This window comes from Cynocephalus volans, chromosome 12 (assembly GCF_027409185.1).
Source record: "Cynocephalus volans isolate mCynVol1 chromosome 12, mCynVol1.pri, whole genome shotgun sequence".
Taxonomy (NCBI): domain Eukaryota; kingdom Metazoa; phylum Chordata; class Mammalia; order Dermoptera; family Cynocephalidae; genus Cynocephalus; species Cynocephalus volans.
The window spans coordinates 27,734,990-27,757,222 of NC_084471.1; positions in this window are offsets into that span (position 1 = coordinate 27,734,990).

Consider the following 22,233-nt stretch of genomic DNA (forward strand, 5'->3'; position numbering starts at 1 on the left):
AGACTTGGGTCTAAGGAAAAACAAACAAACAGAATAAATTTCAAAGAGAACAGTCACAAATTACCATTAAATAAGAATTTATAAGGACAACATAGGGTTGTAGGCAGAAGTTGAGCAGCAACAGAACAAGGTGGACCACACTCTGAATAACAGAGAGTTTATAATATGTAGAGATTATCCTGTCCAACTATTTCATTTTACAAATTAAAAAAGAAAAAAGTGTTGCCCAGAGAGGGCGTTTCAATTATCTCTTGCCATTTAACAAATTACTCCAAAAAACAGTGGCTTAAATAAATTATTTGGTGACAATTCTGCAATCTGGGCAGGGCTTGGCAAGAATAGCTTGTCACTGCTCCACATGGCAGCAGCTGGGGTGGCGCAACTATAAAGGATCTACTTCTAAGATGGCCTCACTCACAGCCAGGCAAGTTGGTGCTAGCTGTTGGCTGGCAGATCAGCTGGCGCTGTTGGCAAGGGATTTGTTCTCCTCCACATGGCCTCTCCATGTGGCTAGGTTGGGCTCATGGAGAGGCCATGTGGAGGACAACTGCTCACAGCATGGTGGTCTCGGGGTAGACAAATTACATGGCAGCTGGCTTCCCCCAGAAAGCTGCTAGGCCTTCTTAATGCTTAAGCCTGGAACCAGCACAGTGTCACTTCCTGTGTATTCTATTGGTTAAGGCACATCTCACAGCCAGCCCAGATTCAAAAGCAGAAGACTACACAGGCGTATAAATATCAGGAGGCATGGTCCAGTTTACCACAGAGGAGATATGACTTGTGCAAAGATAACTAAATGCTGCTATCAATTAGAGGAAAACTTTATTCTAATGTGTCTGTAAAATAGAACATAGAAAAAAAACAAGAAGAAAAAGGAAAATAGAAATAGTAAAATAACAATCCTATTATAAGGAACATGGTCAAATCTCAGCTTCACAACTTATAAGAAACCTGGAAATCTTGAAGATAAGGCAGAGGAAAGCAATAATTATGACTGGAGGATAGGAAAATTAAACATGATGAAAGCTTTATAAAATTATACCGCCTGGAGAAAAGAATACTGGAGAGTGACTCAAAGCCTGTACGTGGACATTCACCAACAATTACTATTCTTAAGGATGAACAGTAAAAGAGGATGTCTATTTAAGTTGATCATACAAAGTTTAGGTTGAAAGAATTTCCTAGAATAGAAGATGAATTAGAGAAAAAGGAACATAAAAACTTACTTCTAAAAACACTTGAGTTCTCACTTGTATGTGGGAGCTAATAAAAATAAATAAATAAATAAACAACAACAACAAAAAGATACAACAATCACAATAATTCCATTGAACTTTTTAAGAGAAGAGAATAACGATAAATTTTTAATAAATAAAATAAATAAAATATAAAAATCCTTAAGAGAGGCCAAGTTAAAGACACATGAAAGTTTTTTCTGCCCTGGAATAAATGAACACCCCATGATGACTCTTTCTTGTGAAGCCATGAAGTTCCTAGAAGTAGACAGAGTCTCTATAGAGTCAATTGTCTATACCTGCCCACCTGCACTACTATTCATCCTTTTACACTCCTGTTCTTGCTCCCTGCCCTACATCCTACCTAGACTGAAATTTCCTTGAGGGCAAGGATCATGTCTTGATCTTCTTATCCCAGAGTCTACAACTTACTTTCAACAGAATATGTGTTCAATAGGCTCACTCTGCTTCCACCACCTTGCAATGTGAGACCCCTGGGTCACTGTCACCACCACCAGATGGACTTTGGACTTCCCAGTCTCAGAAACTACATCAGAGCTCGGGACTCTTCAGCCTTTGGGTTCCTCCAAGCTCTCAGACAAGTGGCACCTCCAGCTCTCAGGCTTTTGGCCTCGGACCGAGAACCACATCATTGGCTTCCTTGGTTCTGAGGCTTCCAGATTTGGACTGAGCCACACTACCGGCACCAGTTTGCAGACGGCCTATCGTGGGACTTCTTTTCACAATCGCTCGGGGGACTGTGGAGTAGACGCTGCCCCAAGTCCCGGTAACGTGCATTTCACAGTGGCCTTCTGGAGACAACACCTTAATCCAAAGAAGTGACTCAAACAGTGAGAAGTACAGAGTTTTTATCAAGAAAAGGTATCAGGGACCGGCACCGAAGCAGCGGTGGCAGCAGCAGCAGCGGTACTGCCTCCTCACCCGGCGGTGGCAGCAGCGGCGGCGGCAGCAGTGGCCCCTCCTCACCCGAACATCAGGGCCCTCCAGACCCAGGCTACCCAACAATATCTCCTCTAGCCAAAGCCCCAGGACCCCAAGGACTGCATTTGCACACCCTCCCACCCAACTCCTCCTCAGGACCTGACCTGACTGAAGGACATTTACCAGCCAACTGCTCCCACCAACTAGCCCTAAGAAAGCCGGTATGCCTGCTGTGTTCACCAGACTGCCCAGTGGAACAGAAGATACCCTGCTCATTTTATCTGATCTGTGGACTGTGAAACCCCCTGCCACAATGAATAAACATCAAAGAAAAGATACCAGAAATACAAAAAATCAAGAAAGTACACCACCAAAAGATAATAAATCTCAAGCTCTAGATCCTATAGAACAAGAAGCCCTTGAAATGACTGACAAGGAATTTCGAGTGATAATTCTAAGGAAACTGAATGAGATACAAGAAAACTCAGCTAGACATCATGATGAAATGAGGAAAAGTATACAGGACCTGAAAGAGGAAATGTACAAGGAAATCAATGTCCTGAAAAAAAATGTAGCAGAACTTGCCAAACTGAAGAAGTTATTCAGCGAAACAAAAAACACAACGGAGAGTTTAACCAGGAGGCTTGTGGAAGTTGAAGAGAGAACCTCTAGACTTGAAGATAGGCTGTTTGAAATAACACAAGCAGACAAAAAAAAAAAAGAAAAGAAAAAAGAATCAAAGGCATTGAATAAAATCTGAGAGAGATATCAGACAAGCTCAAGTGCTCAAATATCCGAGTCATGGATATTCCAGAAATGGAGGAAAAAGGAGATTGCATTGAAAACATATTCAACAAAATAGTGGCAGAAAACTTCCCAGGTATAGGAAAAATCATAGATCTTCAGATCCAGGAAGCTCAACAATCTCCAAATGTATTCAACCCAAAAGGGTCTTCTCCAAGACATGTTATAGGCAAATTGGCAAAACTCAAAGACAAAGAGAGAATCTTAAAAGGTGCAAGAGAGAAAGTGTCAAATCACCTATAAGGGAGCCCCAATCAGGCTAACATCAGACTTTTCATCACAAACCCTAAAAGCCAGAAAGGAATGGGATGATATATTCAAAATACTAAAAGACAGAGATTGTCACCCAAGAATACTCTACCCTGTAAGGCTATCCTTCCGAAATGAAGGGCAAATAGTATATTTCTCAGACAAACAAAAACTGCAGGAGTTCACTACCACACGACCACCCTTACAAGAAATCCTCAAGGGAGTACTGGGTTTGGTTCCTGAAAAATAACTACCACTGCCATAAAAACCCAAGAAAAATCAATACCCACTAGTATAATAAAAATGGCATTCATGAACAGAAAACAAACAAACAAAAAGGCTATCTACAACCTAAGGAACCAACAAACACAGAAACAAACAGTAAATCAGAAAGCAAGGAACAAAAGACACCTAAGACAACCAAACAACAATCAATAAAATGCTAGGAATAAATCAACACCTTTCAATAACAACTCTTAATGTAAAAGGCTTAAATTCCCCAATCAAAAGACACAGACTGGCTGACTGGATTCAAAAGAAGGACCCAACTATATGCTGCCTTCAAGAGACCCACCTCACCTATAAAGACTCACATAGACTAAGAGTGAAAGGATGGAAAAAGATTTACCATGCAAATAGAAAAGAAAAATGAGCTGGAGTAGCTATTCTTATATCTGACAAAGTAGACTTTAAACTAAAAACCATAAAAAGAGACAATGACGGACACTACATAATGATAAAAGGACTGATCCATCAAGAAGACATAACAATCATAAATATGTACGCACCCAATGTTGGAGCAGCCAGATTTATAAAACAAACTCTATTAGACCTAAAGAAGGAAATAGACACTAATACCATAATAGCAGGGGACCTGAACACCCCACTGTCAATATTGGACAGATCATCTAGGCAAAGAATCAGTAGAGAAACACAAGATCTAAACAATACTCTAGACCAATTGGAATTGGCAGATATCTACAGAACATTCCATCCAACAACCTCAGAATATTCATTCTTCTCATCAGCACATGGATCATTCTCCAGGATAGATCACATATTAGGTCACAAATCAAGTCTCAACAAATTCAAAAAAATTGGAATTATCCCATGTATTTTCTCAGACCACAATGGATTAAAACTAGAAATCAATAACAAACGAAATTCTGGAAACTATACAAACACATGGAAATTAAACAGCATTCTACTTAATGACATATGGGTCCAAGAAGAAATCAAGCAGGAAATCAAAATATTTATTGAAAATAATGATACATCATACCAAAACCTGTGGGATACTGCAAAAGCAGTATTAAGGGGGAAATTTATTGCATTAAATGCTCACCTCAGAAGAATGGAAAGATAGCAAGTGAACAACCTAACACTTCACCTTAAAGATCTAGAAAAACAAGAGCAATCCAAACCTAAGTTAGCAGACAGAAAGAAATCATTAAGATCAGAGCAGAACTGAATGAAATTGAAACCCAAAAAACAATACAAAAGATCATTGAATCAAAAAGTTGGTTTTTTGAAAAGATGAATAAAATTGACAAACCATTAGCATGGCTAACAAAAAAAAGAAGAGAGAAGACCCAAATAACAAAAATTAGAAATGAAAAAGGTGATATTACAACTGATTCATCTGAAATACAAGGAATCATTCGAGACTACTATAAACAACTATATGCCAACAAGTTTGAAAATCTGGAGGAAATGGATAAATTTCTGGACACACACAAGCTCCCAAAACTGAGCCATGAAGAAGTAGAAAATCTGAACAGACCAATAACAATGAAGGGGATTGAAACTGTTATCAGAAAGCTCCTAACAAAGAAAAGCCCAGGACCAGATGGATTCACAGCAGAATTTTACCAAACATTCAAACAGGAATTGACACCGATTCTTTACAAACTATTCCAAAAGATTGAAATGGACGCAAATCTCCTGAACTCTTTCTATGAAGCAAACATCATCCTGATACCAAAACCAGGTAAAGATATAACCAAAAAAGAAAACTACAGGCCGATATCCTTGATGAATATAGATGCAAAAATCCTCACTAAAATACTAGCAAACAGAATACAGCAACACATACATAAAATTATTCACCACGATCAAGTGGGATTCATCCCAGGGATGCAAGGTTGGTTCAACATATGCAAATCAATAAATGTGATACACCATATTAATAAAGTCAAACACAAGGACCATATGATCATCTCTATAGATGCTGAAAAAGCATTTGATAAAGTTCAGCACTCATTCATGACAAAGACCCTCTATAAGTTAGGTATAGACAGAAAGTATCTCAACATAATTAAAGCCATATACGACAAACCCACTGCCAATATCATCCTGAATGGGGAAAAGCTGAAAGCTATTCCTTTAAGAACAGGAACTAGACAAGGATGCCCACTCTCACCACTCCTATTCAACATAGTGTTGGAAGTACTAGCCAGAGCAATCAGAGAAGAGAAGGAAATAAAGGGCATCCAGATTGGAAAAGATGAAGTCAAACTATCCCTGTTTGCAGATGACATGATCCTATATATCGAACAGCCTAAAGCCTCTACAAAAAAACTCTTGGAGGTGATAAATGATTTCAGCACAGTAGCAGGATACAAATCAACATACAAAAATCAGTAACATTTCTATTCTCCAATAGTGAACATGCAGAAAGAGAAATCAAGAAAGCCAGCCCATTTACAATAGCCACCAAAAAAATAAAATACTTAGGAATTGAGTTAACCAAGGATGTGAAAAATCTCTATCATGAGAACTACAAACCACTGCTGAGAGAAATTAGAGAGGATACAAGAAAATGGAAAGATATCCCATGCTCTTGGATTGGAAGAATCAACATAGTGAAAATGTCCATACTACCCAAAGTGATATACAAATTTAATGCAATCCCCATCAAAATTCCAATGACATGTTTCTCAAAAATGGAAAGAACTATCCGGACATTTATATGGAATAACAAAAGACCACATATAGCCAAAGCAACGCTGAGCAAAAAGAATAAAGCTGGAGGCATAACACTACCTGACTTTAAACTATACTACAAAGCTATAATAACCAAAACAGTATGGTACTGGCATAAAAACAGACACACTGATCAATGGAATAGAATAGAGAATCCAGAAATCAACCCACACACCTACAGCCATCTGATCTTTGACAAAGGCACCAAGCCTATACACTGGGGAAGAGACTGCCTCTTTAGCAAATGGTGCTGGGAGAACTGGATGTCAATATGCAGGAAAATGAAACTAGACCCATACCTTTCACCATACACTAAAGTCAACTCAAAATGGATTAAAGAATTAAACATACACCTTGAAACAATAAAACTTCTTAAAGAAAACATAGGAGAAACACTTCAGGAAATAGGACTGGGCACAGACTTCATGAATACAACCCCAAAAGCACGGGCAACCAAAGGAACAATAAACAAATGGGATTATATCAAACTAAAGAGCTTCTGCACAGCAAAAGAAACAATTAAAAGAGTTAAAAGACAACCAACAGAGTGGGAGAAAATATTTGCAAAACATACATCTGACAAAGGATTAATATCCAGAATATACAAGGAACTCAAACAACTTTACAAGAAAAAAACAAGCAACCCAATTAAAAAATGGGCAAAAGAGCTAAGTAGGCATTTCTCTAAGGAAGATATACAAATGGCCAATAAACATATGAAAAAATGCTCAACATCACTCAGCATCCGGGAAATGCAAATCAAAACCACACTGAGATACCATCTCACCCCAGTTAGGATGGCTAAAATCCAAAAGACCCTGAACGATAAATGCTGGCGAGGTTGCGGAGAAAAAGGAACTCTCATACATTGTTGGTGGGACTGCAAAATGGTGCAGCCTCTATGGAAAATGGTATGGAGGTTCCTCAAACAATTGCAGATAGATCTACCATACGACCCAGCTATCCCACTGTTGGGAATATACCCAGAGGAATGGAAATCATCAAGTCGAAGGTATACCTATTCCCCAATGTTCATCACAGCACTCTTTACAATAGCCAAGAGTTGGAACCAACCCAAATGTCCATCATCGGATGAGTGGATACGGAAAATGTGGTATATCTACACAATGGAATACTACTCAGCTATATAAATGAATGAAATACTGCCATTTGCAACAACATGGATGGACCTTGAGAGAATTATATTAAGTGAAACGAGTCAGGCACAGAAAGAGAAATACCACATGTTCTCACTTATTGGTGGGAGCTAAAAATAAATAAATAAATTCACACACACACACACACACACACACACACACACACACACACACACACACACACAAACCGGGGTGGGGAAGAAGACACAACAACTACAATTCCTTGAAGTTGATACAACAAGCAAACAGAAAGGACATTGTTGAGTGGGAGGGGGGAGAGGGAGGAGGGAGGGGGGTTTTGGTAATGAGCCATAATAATCAACCACATTGTATATCGACAAAATAAAATTAGGGAAAAAAAATAAATAAAGAATATATGTTCAATAAAATGATGCCTTTGCCATGCTGACTGGATGCTAAGCATAATGATTAAATAATTGTCGATTTATTTAATTCAGTTAATACTTACTGTGCATTCGCTCTGTGTCAGGCACTAACCTATATGCAATGAGATACCATGGTTGGCAAAACAAACATAGTTTCTGTCCTTATAGTATAGTAAGAAGACCATATGTATATGGTCTGTGTTAACATCTCAATAAGCCTTCAGCTGTCACACAACCCCTTCTGGGACTGCCTCAGAAACAGACAGCAGCCTTGCTCAAAGTCACGCCCCTTCCAGGTGGCTTACATCCAATGACTGGATGATGTGGAAATATAAAGACTTGGCCATCTATTGCCATCTTAAGACAACACTGAAGGGCCATTCTACCTTCAACGCTCCTTGTGAGATTGGCCAAGACTGTGTGGTTGGAGTGCATCATAGCTGGATTTATTCTTCTGCTTCCTTCCCCATCTTTCCACAAGTTTTGATCCCAAGGACACTCCTTAATAACATCCTGCATGCTAAGCTCTACCTCAGAGTCTGCTGCCTGGTGAACGCAACCTGCAACAATGCAAATATACTACCCATAAAAGACCGTCTTCACTCACACGAAATGTATCATATCATTAATACTTTCTGTTACTAAATTTAGCTATTATAAAATACTGAATGTAATGAAAGTTACATTATTCTTAGTCTTATTCTGCACACTTCTATAGCCTGCAGTTTGGAGAGAAGTTGGCCGTGGAATAGCTGTGCTTCTGATGCACAGAGTTCAGTGCTAGTTCCAGCACAGAGTTGCAGGTGAATATAGAGAAACAAAATTTGTCAGACTAAAGTTCATAACTGATCCTCTTAACCAAAATAAAATCAAAATTTTTTTTAAAAAGTAAGATCTTCCTCTGGAATAAAGGACAAATGTAAAAAATACATTCTAATTGGGAAAAAATCTAATTATAGAAATTGTATAAAATGAAAAGGGAAAGATAAGCCCCTTTCCTTATCTCAGCTCCTGTCTCATTCCCCAGAGGTAATCCCTGTTGGTGTGGTGTGCATTATTTCCAGAACTTTTTCCATGAGTATTTTGTGTATGTGTGTGAATATGAACTTTTAATAAAAGTTAAATTTACTATATGTATTGCTCTACAACCTATATTATGGAGGGTAATCTGCTTTACTCAATTTAAATGTTAATGATTTAAATGTTAGTCACATCTAAAAAATACCATCACAGCAACATGTATACTGGTGTTTGACCAAACACCTGGGCACCATAGACTAACCAAGTTGACACACAAGTTAACCATCACAAGTCCACCCCTGGTCAACTTGGTATCCACAGATATTTCTTTAAACCATACTTAATCTCCAAATATAGATAATAACGAGATTATACTTCCACCTAACATAATACAACTATCCTATATACAACTGAAAACGTACTAACCCTCTCCCCAGAAGAAGATGCGAAGTCCTTGGGTGATGTTTCCTCTTCTTGATATACTGTAACTTAAATTCTACAATGCAAAGTTAACACATCTTATGTTATATGATAAGGGGATAAGAAAGGGAAGTAAACGAAGATATTTGCTTTAATATATAAACAGACACACAACATAAACATATTCAGAACGAAATAAGGAATAAATACTCATGACAATTACTGTCCTCATTTCTGTAACTGGTCACATGGTCATAGCTGATATTTATAACTACCTTCTTTCACTGCTTACTCTGTATTCCCTTTAATTTCAGCAAGCACCTCAGCTGGCTGTGGTTCTTCATCTGGCAGAGTGACCCAAACCTTCATTTCTAAAGGGTCTGGGCCACTAGTAGTCCTGCCTGGATTGGATTGTTGTAGTTTTCTACTGACCTTAATCACAGGGCACAGTACTGCACTAAGGGATACCCTAAGGGATCTGCTGTATTCCAGACATACTCTTCCTTACCTCTTCCTGCTAGAGCAGCAGTCCAGTTTCCTCTTGGTGTTCAGGATCAATCACTCCAGCCAGCACAGTAATTCTTCCTTGCCTGTTGATTCAGAACCATGAGGAGCCCATAGTGAATGAGTGGCAGTCTTAACTTCCAGTTTAATAGTACTATTATTGTGTCTCCTGGTGGAAGCATTCCTCCCTTTGGAGCTAAGACATCTAGGCCAGCAGAGCACAGGGTCATGGGGACAAGAATAAAAAAAATTTTAACCTTGTCTCAGCCCTGCAAGGTATTGCCACCTAGCTGGCCCTGCACTGAGTCATCCAAAGGCCATTCCACTGTTCTGTCAAGCCAGCTGCTTTAGGATGATGGAGAAAATGGTAAGAACTCTATGAACACGGGCCCAGTGTCACACTTCATTTGCTCTGAAATGAATTCCTTGGTCAGAAGCAATGCTGTGTAAAGTACCCTGATAGTGGATAAGGCATTCTCTAAGTCCACAGATGGTAGTTTTTGCTGAAGCACTGCACGCAAACAAGGCAAATCCATATCTAGAGTAGTATTTATTTCAGTAAGAACAAAATGCTGACGGTTCACGATAGAATCAGTTCAATGTTATCAACCTACCACCAGGTAGCTGGCTGATCACTCCAGGAAATGATGCCATATCAGGGACTCAGTGTAAATCTCTGCTGCTGGTAGACTGAGCGCTCAGCAGTGGTAATAGCCAGGTCAGCCTTGGTGAATAGAAGTCCACACTGCTGGGCCCATACATAACCTCCATCCCTGCCACCTTAGCCACCATGTTCATAAACCCACTGGGTGATGACAAGGGTGGCTTGGGAAAGAGGCTAATTGGTATCGACAGAACAGGTTACTTTGTCCACTTGATTATTAACATCCTCCTCTGCTGGGGATATCTTTTGGCGGACACCCTTTGGGACACAAACATCTTCACATTTTCTACCCATTCAGAAAGGTCTATCCACATATGCCTTCCCTAGACTTCCTTGTAACCAATTTTCCAATCATGTTCCTTCCAAGTCCCTTACCATCCAGTCAAACCATTAGCCACAATCCATAAATTGATGCACAATTGCACGTTGGCCACTTCTCTTTCTAAACAAAATAAACAACCTGGTACACTGCTTGAAGTTACCCCCACTGGGAGGATTTCCCTTCATCACTGTCCTTACAAGATGTCTCAGACAGGGGCTGCAATGTTGCAGCTGTCCATTTTTGGGTGGTTCTTATATACCACACAGAACCATCTGAAAGTCAGGCCTGTATTTTCTCTTTTGAAAATGAAGAATTGTCAATTGATCATAGGGAACTTCCCACGAGGCCATAGGTGCAGGTTGGGAGAAAAAAGGTAATACAGATCCTTTTACATCTGTACTCTAAACTTAGTTCATTGATTTTTACCAGCTGGATACTATTCCATTGTATCCTTATAACATAATACAGTCTTCCCATTAATGGGTTTTTAACTTGTCTCTGATTTTTTTTTTTTTTTTTTTTTTTTTTGGCTTTTAACATATTCCGGTGAGGGGCTGGCCATTTAACTCAGTTGGTTAAAGCATGGTGCTGTAACACCAACATCAAGGGTTCAGATCCCTGCACTGGACAGCCACCAAAAGAAAACAAAACCATAAAAAAAAAAAATTTTTCCAGTGACCATTCTTATACATATGAGGGGTCTTCAAAAAAATCATGAAAATATTTGTATTATCTTTTAATTCCATTTTTCCACAAACTTTTTGAAGTATCCTCATATATCTTTGTGCACCTATTAGATTTTCATAAAAACTAGATAATAAAAATAGAAAATAAGATTTCTAGGGGGCTAGCTGGTTAGCTCAGCTGGTTAGAGCATGGTGTTGTAACACCAAGGTTTGGATCCCCATACCAGATAGCCGCCAAAAAAAAAATTAAAGAAAAGTAGATTTCTATTAACTGTGGCAACTAGATTGGCTACCCTAGAACAAAGATGCATCAAGGGCTGGCTGGTTAGCCCAGTTGGTTAGAGCACAGCCTTGTAACACCAAGGGTTCCACTTTGTTTAAAAGTATTCTGGTAGCTGCAAGTACAGCTCCACAAATTACCTGGTAAATCAGTTAGCTATTTACTATTTTTTAAAAATCATTGTTTCTATCACAGGACAGGTCCAATCTTTGGGATAACTGTTTAAATAATGCATTTCAAATTCAACAGAAGTCTTATTCTTGTACTTTGGCATAATAATATATCTTTTCTAACTTTGTCAAACTAATACTCTTAAATTTTATACTTTATAATTCAAAGAAACTGACTCCATCCCAGCCACTAATATCATTTTTCCAGTCTCTTTTATGAAGGACTTCTAATTTTCATGTTTTGATTGTTGTTTATATTTCATTTGACTGAACTGAGAATAGCTGTCTCTTACACGGGCAGCCTCAGCGTGTATCACTATTTACAGTCCATTGAGTTAATAGAGATTTCATCTCTCACACAGCAAAAACTTCAGGCAAAATGCTCTAAATCTTTGTCAATTTTAATAGAAACCAACCCCCTAACCAGAGGCGATCTCTTCTTTGGTGGGTCTTCTACAAGGAGAGGCTGCTTGTTACTCACAAAACCTTACAAGGAAGCCATGTTGTAAAAAATTGACTTATATTTCTTAAAAATAGCTTAAATTCCATCATCTGAGATTTCATTTGGGGTCTTTAAAGCTTTTAAGTCTTCAAAAAAAATCTCTTAAAATACAAATTCCTGGAAGAGTTAATCTCTTAAGCCAAGAGAGCAGCTATCATCTTCATGAAACAATTCAGAAATGAGATGCAGGATTTGGGCAAGGAGATAAAATAAGGAGGGGAGAAGGCCATAAAGTCAAAAAAAATTTTTTGCCTATTTTACAATTTTACCTATAATGTACCCTTGTAAGATTTCAGGTATTAAGTGAATCAGAAATATAAACTTGTACTAATTTAGGCTTGGATATTTATCTTCTAAAGTATTTCAAAATACTGATCTGATAACACTAGATAATATATTATAGAGATCTCTTAGATTCACTTTCATTCAACTCATGAACTCTCCATACCTTGCTCCTTCTAGGAATTCACCAATATTTGCCAACCCTAGAGAATGGATCCTTTTTTCTTCTCCCATCCCTTTAGAGTTAAAATCATTGTCTTAATTTTCATCATCATATTCTGCTTTTCTTTAATTTTATTCCCCACATGTGTATCCTTAAATAATATAGTTTAGTTGTGCCAATTTTGAACTTTTTATAAATGGAATCATACAGTATATACTCTTTTATTTTGCTCCATGTTGTTGCTTATAGCTATAGTTTGTTCATTTCCATAACTGTATATGTTTTCCACTTTATAAATATACCACAATTTATTCCTCCATTATACAGCTAATGGATATTTATGATGTTTCCATTTTGGGACTACTATGAACAGTGTTGTTATAAACACTGCTAAACATGAACATAAACATAAACATAAGCACACAGTACACTCCTAGGAGTGGAACTGTTGTGTCATAGGATATGCGTATCTTCAACTTCACTTGTTAATGCAAACTAATTCTTCAAGAAGAAAAAAAAAAAAACCTACAGATTGAATAAAGGAAAGACTTCAAAATTATGATTGGCTATACTTAACTTTATGTTATGAATCATAAAACTGACCAGCAGAAAATAAACTCTCACCTTCCTTTCTTCAGATATAATATCTCCATTAATGTATTTGCTCTTTTGGAAGCCACTTTCCATTGCTGTTTCTGTATGCTATCCATGACTAGCCATACTAATAATATAAAATAAAATGTTTATTTGTTAACACTATCAAATAGCATTTTGTTCCCATTTTAAAAGTGGTTGAGTTTAATGTTTCCATATTTCTCTCAAACTTAAAAAATAATCTCAATTATGTTGCTTATGTACTTACAGATGATCCCAAATGCATTAAAATACACACACATATGCACACATTTCTTGAGAGGAAATAAAATTACTTGTAATAAAGTATGTATCTAAGAGAGTTTTATATTTTACTCTTCAAGATGCAATGATAAGAGAGTTTTGGACACTTTGTTTACTTCATTATTTTTTTTTTAAGTGGGACAAGGAAAATTCTGTTTCTCTGCTTAATCACAGTTGTCAGCATGTGAACGGGACATCTTTGCCCCTAGATTTTTTGCCAATATAGTCAGTAGTAATTTTGAACTCTTTCTTTTATCCAATACACAGTTTTTTTTCTTTTTGAAGAATTATGACTGATGATCCAAAATACTAAATTATGCCTAGTAAAATCCCATTACCTCATTTCCCAAAGAGTACTTGTGAGTCCTGCCAGGATACACAAGAACTTTGTTTTAAAGCAGTTCCACATGAATGCCTGTTTCTCCCTTGTGTTTTCCGTGGCTGGAAATCACCTCTTTGCAAAACACAATGCCATGCTGAATGTGCATTTTTCATTAAAATGTGACCTGTTTTCAGGCTGGTATCTGTGCTCCACACTCAAAAAACCCTTTGGCCAAATTCACACCCACATATTTTGGACATTCTTCTGGCCTAAAACTGTACCCAGAGCATCTGTTCTGTACAAAGGATTAACTAAAAAAAAAAAAAAAAAAAAAAAGTGTGTGCAGGTCAGAAGCCAGTCTAGTCACTGCACATCCCCTCCTGATGTTTGGTCAGCCCACAAAATGTATGAGAAAACTATCAGCCAAAGAGAGTGTATGGTTTACTCTAAATCTTAAAACTTTTAAATTTACAGATGGGAAGGCAGGTGGGAGAAGAGCAAACCTTGAAAACATTTTCTTTCTTTCTGTTTTAGAAAACATTTTCTTTCTTTCTGTTTCAGTTCTTTGCCATTTTATAACCTCTTATGGTTTTTAATTAATATTAAACTCTTAAAGTCTTTTCCTTAGGATATTCTATTATAATTAAGAGTCTAAGAAAGTTTTGAGATTTTTTTTCCATGAGTGGAAAGAACAACAAGAAAATACAATTTTAAACATCAATATCAAGGGGGGTGGGGAAGCTTACATATATTTTCCTTTACTCAGAACTCTCTTTTCCTCTTTTCTCTGTGTCACCTCTAGGAAAAAAACATAAAGGACTGCCACTGGCCTGCCCAGGGCCTTAGGTATGGAGTCAGGGACCGACCCCTCCTCCCACAATCAGGCAAGGAGCACACCAGAAACACCATTCCCATGTGACCACAGCCACCACAATAGCCACAGCTGCTGCAAATGCATCTAGACACCACAACCACTGTGCAGATGGCCCGCCAGCCACTCCAGTGCATTGACACAGGGAGAGTCATCAGTGGAGACCAAAGAAAGGAAGGGGATGTCTCTCTCCACAAAGCCCATTCCAGAGTGACAGAAGAAGCACCTACTCCACAATAATAGTAGGGGACCCAAACACATCTCTCTCTCAGCCCTGGACAGATCATAAGCAACAGATACACAGAGTAACCGTTACTCTTTCAGAAGGAGAGAAGGAATCTAGGGTTTTCAGAGGTGGGAGGGGGGACGGGGAGGGAGATAGGGAGAGATTGGATAAGGGGCATAAAGAATAAGTACAAGCTGTAATAATATATATGCTAATAATACTGATTTGATCAACATACATCAACGTTGAACCCCAAAAATATGTATAATAAATTATGATTCAATTTAAAAAAAAGGAAATCAATACTGGGAAGTGAGACTTAGCACATATTTAGGGAAAATATATTTTTTAAGTGTAGGTGTTGGTATGAACATATCTTGGGTTTTTTTTAATTAAAGGCATGAATAAAGAGGATACTAAAGACTAGTGACTAGACATAATTCTCCAGTAAAATCTCCCTTTAAATTATATATATCCTCAGCCAAATTTTAATTTTGTATATAAAGAATTAAATGGTCATAAAGATAACTAAAGACGCCTCATCTAGTTTTGCCTAAAGAGAGGAGTTTCAGGAATGTACTCGTACATAGACAGAACTCCTCTTTCATAAGCAATGGTATAACATTTCTTTCTATCCCTCCACTCTATACCAAGGTCATTTGTCACCCAGACTGGAAAGAACTAACACCTTCAAACATGCTGCAGCAAAACCCAGGAGGTTCTTTTGATGAAAACAATGAGGACTCTGTTCTGGCCATCATGTTATAGCCATGTCTCTAAAGAGTGACCTTGACTAGTTAGTTGACCTTCACAGCATTCTGTGCTCAGAATACCTACTATGATTGCCTCTGATTTTCCCTTTCGATCTGTGAAAACACAATTGAGTTTCCTCTCCAACTCTTCACCCCCCACACTTAGACAAGCAAGAATAAAACTTAAGAATTAATCAATAAATGTGAAATAAGTGACAGTGAAACTACTTTGGAATTACTGACTCCTAAACCCTTGCCCCAAGGATAAGTTAATACTGACAGAACTTTTTAAGAAAGCAATTTCAACTATAATGCATCCTCACAGCACTGACCAAAAGACATACTGAAAATAATGTTACCAGAATAACTAAAGAAAGAACAAATGCTAATCCCAAGATATGGCTTTCTGTTCCTGACCAAGCAGAATTCTGTTGCAGCTTCAGCTCATTGTGACTCTAATCTCTTAAAAAAGGAAACACTTGCCCACACAAAATATTTTCCAATGTTTGTTTTTTCCTTAGCAGTCAGACACTGGTTATTTACATTTTAAATAGTTTTCACTAATTTGTTTGATATTTTTAATTCAAATTGACAACTTTTGAGGATTAGTGAATATAGATGGGAAGCAGAATTAACAAATCTAAATGCTTGCTTTTAAGCTACAATGTATATCGACAAAATAAAATTTAAAAAAAATAAAATAAAAAATAAATAAATAAATATAAATAAATAAATAAATAAATGCTTGCTTTTATTACAGTTGGAGCAGAAAAGACAACTGCTTTGCTGAAAACTATTGTCCCAGAGCACCCCCTGCTGGCAAAATGCAGTAAGGAAGTGATTCCATGGAAAAAGTCGCAAAGTGTTTTAATGTAAGGAGACAGATACTGTTTTTCTAGTCTTAAGAACTTTCCTCCATTTTTAATGGGAAATTAAAAATCACCTTGCCACTCAAGAGAATAGTCTCACTTCACTTTATAAGTACATTTATTTGCTACCCCCAAAAATGACTTCTTTCATGCTAGAACATAGAACCCTAAACTTTTGATTCACTCAATGATGGCAAACCTAAACTAACCCAGTTTTTATACTCCTGATTAACTTAATTTCCAGATAGATTTCTTCTTTTTTTTTTTCTAAAAGATGACCAGTAAGGGGATCTTAACCCTTGACTTGGTGTTGTCAGCACCACACTCACCCAGTGAGCTAACCGACCATCCCTATATGCGATCCGAACCCGTGGCCTTGGTGTTATCACCACCGCACTCTCCCGAGTGAGCCACGGGCCGGCCCCCCACTTCTTCTACCACTAGCTGGACTTGAAGTATTCTGTGAAGTGCCATCTTTCATTAAACCATTCACACCCATTAACCCCTGAACCACTTTTGGATGCCAGCTTTGTAGCCAATTCATGTTATGAACTCTGTATAAGCTGTTATTCATTAATGACAGTAAGCTGTTTTTCACTAAACAGGATCACTGATTCTTATTATTAAGATCATGAATGGCCACAGCCGTAAACATGGCTCTCTGGAGGATTTATGCTGCAGCTGGAAAGACAAGAAATGAGATAATAATTCTGAAACAGAGGCAAATACCTATAGTAATTTGGCATGTCAGGAAATTCACACATAATTTGTTTTTCCTGTTCTCTTTTAACCCATTATTTAGACATTTCAAGTGTTCTGTATGTCTTGAGAATAAATTTCTGTGTACTTGCATTAAACATTAGAAAAATACATCAAATTTAAGCATGCTTGGATATGAACTAATATGACAGAACTTGGCTTATTTATTTATTGTTTATTTTGGGGGGGTGAGAGCGGCTGACCAATATAGGACTCAAACTCTGGACGTTGGAGTTATCAGTACCACACTCTAACCAACTGAGCTAACTGGCCAGCCCTAGAACTTTGATATGGATTGAATTAAGCTTGATCCCCACTGATGGTTAAGAGGGTGGGAAATCCTAGTATGGTAATTAAAAGGTGGGGCCTTGAAGAGGTGATGAGATTCTCAGGACCATGCACTCATGAATGGATTAATAATGGTGGTTATGGGTGTGGTTCCGAGGGCTTTAAAAGGAGAATGCACAAAAAGCTCTCTCTCTCTCTGCTCTGCCATTTTCTGCCATGCGAGACCCCTGCATCACTGAAGCCACCACCAAGGAAGACCTTCACCAGATGTGTTCCCTTGACTTTGGACTTCCCAGCCTCCAAAACTGCAAGCAAAAATTTCATTTTCTTACAAATCACCCAGTTCCAGGTATTTTTAAGCAACAGAAATGGACTAATACAAACTTGATTTAATATGAGCATCTCTTAGCATCTTTAAATACTAATCAAGAAAATAGTATTAGATACTAAGTTTCTCTTTTTTTTGAGAAAAACATTCTCATTTTTAATCTACAGTCACCTTATACTGAAGGTACAGCATAAATCCCATCATAGCAGGGCTCCTAAGGAACTCTGAGCCCAACAGAATTAGATGAGATCTAGGTGTAAACATGGGACCAAAGCCAGGAAGGTGGTAACTCGAGAAACAGGTTCATAGGCACGAGACTAAATACCATGATACAGAGAGCAAGGGCAGGAGGGATTATAATTACATAAAAGGCCCAAACCAAATGTCCAAACCAGCTTTCCCCACCATAAGAGTAGGCCAACTGCTGCCAGGGTTTGGGTCCTTATGAAGAGTTGGGGCAGGTTATCCTCCCTAAAGCATCCAGGAGTGAGAACATCCTAGGAGATAATTCCAAGTACAAGTTATTAAAGAGCTCTAAGAATTGAGCCAGGGTAATTAAGATCAGTGCAAGTCCAGAGGGCATGAATCATGATTGACAGCCAGAAAGAGAACTAGGTTGGAGCCTGGGCAATGATTGTGAATTGATCTTGCCTTTTCTTGGTTGTTGAGTTGGGCTGGATAAAAGGTAGAGGGTGAGAGTGACAGAAACAGAGATGGAGACTGAGAGATATAGAAATTTTTATTTCTTTATAATCTCCTTTCCCCACTAACATACACACACACATAGACACACTGCTAAGCACAGTGCTTTACATATAAAAGGTGCGCAATGAAGATTTGTTACATTAAAAAAAACCTTAGGGGCCGGCCCGTGGCTCACTCGGGAGAGTGCGGTGCTGATAACACCAAGGCCACGGGTTTGGATCCTATATAGGGATGGCCAGTTCGCTCACTGGCTGAGCGTGGTGCAGACAACACCAAATCAAAGGTTAAGATCCCCTTACCAGTCATCTTTTAAAAAAAAAAAAAAAAAAAAAAAAAAACCTTAAATGTCAGAATTCTCTTGAGTTCCATCTTTGACTTTCTTCTCTTATCACTTTACACATCATGCAAGGTGATCTCTCACCTTCACCTGCATTTTCCAAGTACTTTCTCATACTAATGACTCCAAAATCTCTATCGCCAACCCTAACCTCTTGCCTATCAGACAGTTTCACCTGGATAACCCAGAGGTATCCAGATTTACCGTGTCCTAAACAAAATTCATTAACTTGAGTTGTGACTCCCTTCTCAAGATCTTCTCCTCAAGTACTTGTGAATCACTCATCCCTCCAGCTGCTCCAATTAGAAATCAGGAACTCATCTTGAAATCTTCCCTTTATTCACTCCACCAGTCATTGCTTGCTATCACTTTTAATTCCTCATCTCTCAAAATCAAACCCTCAGGGACTAGCCAGTTAGCTCAGTTGGTTAGAGCACTATGTTATAACACCAAGTCAAGGGTTCAGATCCCTAAACCAGCCAGCCACCAAAAAAAAGAAAGAAAAAAAAAATCAACCCCTCATCTTTATATCCCCCGCCATTATCTTAGTTCAGGTCCTGGTTTCTCCCCTGAATTACTGTGATAACATTTTAATATCCCTGTTCCTAGTTTCCAGTCCTCACCTCCATCCCAATCATAATCTGCATCACTTGGGGATTTTTCCAAAAGGAAAATGTTTATGTTGCTTTCCTACTTAAAATTCTTTACTAGCTCCCCATCAATTACAAAACTCAGATGCTATAGCATGGAATAAAATACCAGCTTGGCTTTTTTCTCCATCCATTCATCTATCCAGCAAATATTTATTTTTGTGTAAATATTACATTGTATAAATACTTACACAATAGCACCTCCAGATAACGTGCTGATCACTGGGGATACAATGCTGAACAAAACGGATCTAGTCTGTGCACTCAGTGCTCATTGCGTACTCTAGTGGAAAAGATCAGCCAGTAACGGGAACATTAAGATACATTGATAAGTGCTATAAAGGGGAACCAACTCAGTCCTGGGAAGTTATAGGAAGTTGTCTTAGGAGGCTTTTCACCTCAGTTCAGAATTGAAGGATGAGTGGAAATTAGCCAAAGAAAGGAGGAGGATGTTCCAGGCAGAGGTAACAGCATATGCAAAGGCTCAGGAAAGATGATCTTGGTGTAGCAAGAAAGGAAAGAATTAAGACTGGAGATGTAGATGAAGATGAAATTATGCATGCCTGAATCTCAGCTAAAGGTGTTTGAACTTTGTCCTGAGGGCCATTAAACAGGTTTAAGGGAGGGAATGGCTTAAACAGATTTGTGTTTAGAAAATCGCTCTAGCTGTCTGTCATACAGAGAATGGCTTGCGGGGTGGGAGGCAAGACTGAAAGCATTCAGAACAGATATTTAGGGGGTAGAACCAGTAAGACTTGGTGATAGTTTGGATGAAAAAGAGAATAATAAAGAAGAGAGAGACATTTTGAATGGCCTCCAGTTTCTGGCTTCAACAACTCAGGATGTGGTGCTACCATCCACCAAGATGGGAAGAGAAGGAGGAAGTTATTTTGGGGCAGGTGGAGACATGATGAATTTAATTTTGGACATATTACTTTGAGGTTTGAGGTGACTATGAATCCACCCAAATGAAAATGTCAAGTGTTCTTCTATACAAAGGTCTAAAGCTCAGAAAGTCAAGCTAGACTAGAGAAAATAGATTGGAGAGTCAGCAATGGATTTGAATAAGAAGGCCAAAAAAGAGTACGAAGAATGGAAAAAAAAGACAAAGATCTATATGAGGTTGAAGCTGGGCAGGGGAAAAAGGAACAAAGAGAGAAAAATTGATTTAAGTAGGAGAAACGGATTTAGTAATCAGCACACAGATAGTAAGAGAAGCTGGCAGGTTAGTATAGGAGCTCTCTCAAGAAAAGTATATGGAGAGAAAAGAGTGAGGAAAGAACCCTGAGACACAGGAAGACTTCAGGGATAGGTAGAAGAAGAGGAGCCCTCAAAAGAGACTGAAAAGTAGATAACAATACAGGAAGAAAGCAAGAGAACTTCATCTTCCAACATACCTACATTATATTCTTTATTCCAGCCTTACAGAACTGCTTGTGGTTCCTCAGTGTTCCATTCTTTCACTGTGCTTTTGACAGGGTATGCCTTCTATCTAACAAATACAAATTCCTAGTCTTCCTCCTCCAGCAACTTTCAAAAGAAATTTCTGCAATGTCCAGTATCTGTGCTGTTCATGAAAGTAGCCACTAGCCACATGTGGCTCCTGAGCACTTCAAATGTGGCTAACGCATCTGAGGAACTGAATTATTAATTTTATTTTAATTTAAATTTAGATAGCCACATATGGCTAGTGGTTACCATAGTGAACAGCACAAAAGAGTACCAAGTGTTAATTCCTTTACGATGCTGTCCCTTCCCCCTTTTCTCTCCTCCCATTTAATCAGCCCACCCTCAGACCCCTGTAGCACTTTATTGGAGAACCTGTCAGAATTCATCAAATTGTATGGTAGGGCTGGTTGGCTTGCTCAGTTGGCTAGAGTGTGGTGTTGTTAACACCAAGGTCTGGCATTCAGATCTCCATACTGGCCAGCTGCCAAAAAGTATGACTATAATTCATTTGCTGAAGATGATGCTGAAAATAAAACTGCCTCTCAGACTTTTTGTGAAGATTAAAAGAAATGTTTAGCTCTGGGCTGGCCCCGTGGCTCACTCAGGAGAGTGCGGTGCTGGTAGCACCGAGGCCGCAGGTTCGGATCCTACATAGGGATGGCCAGTGCGCTCACTGGCTGAGCGTGGTGCAGACCACACTGTGCAGAGGGTTGCGATCCTGTTACCGGTCCAAAAAAAAAAGAAATGTTTAGCTCCAAATTGAAACTTTAAAAATAGTAGTTTCTTTCTCTTCCTTTCACCAAAACATCTTAGCACTCAAAACAGAACATCAAATGTGGAATACTCACTCCCTCACCTTTCCCAAAACATCCATCATGACTTCAAATCATTCTCACCATTTACTATTCCAAAGAGACTACTTTTTTTTTTTCCTAAAATCAATCTAGTTGGTTGGTCTATCAATAACCTTATCCTTGGTCCTTCTCTAGTGAAATGTTAGCTCCAGGAG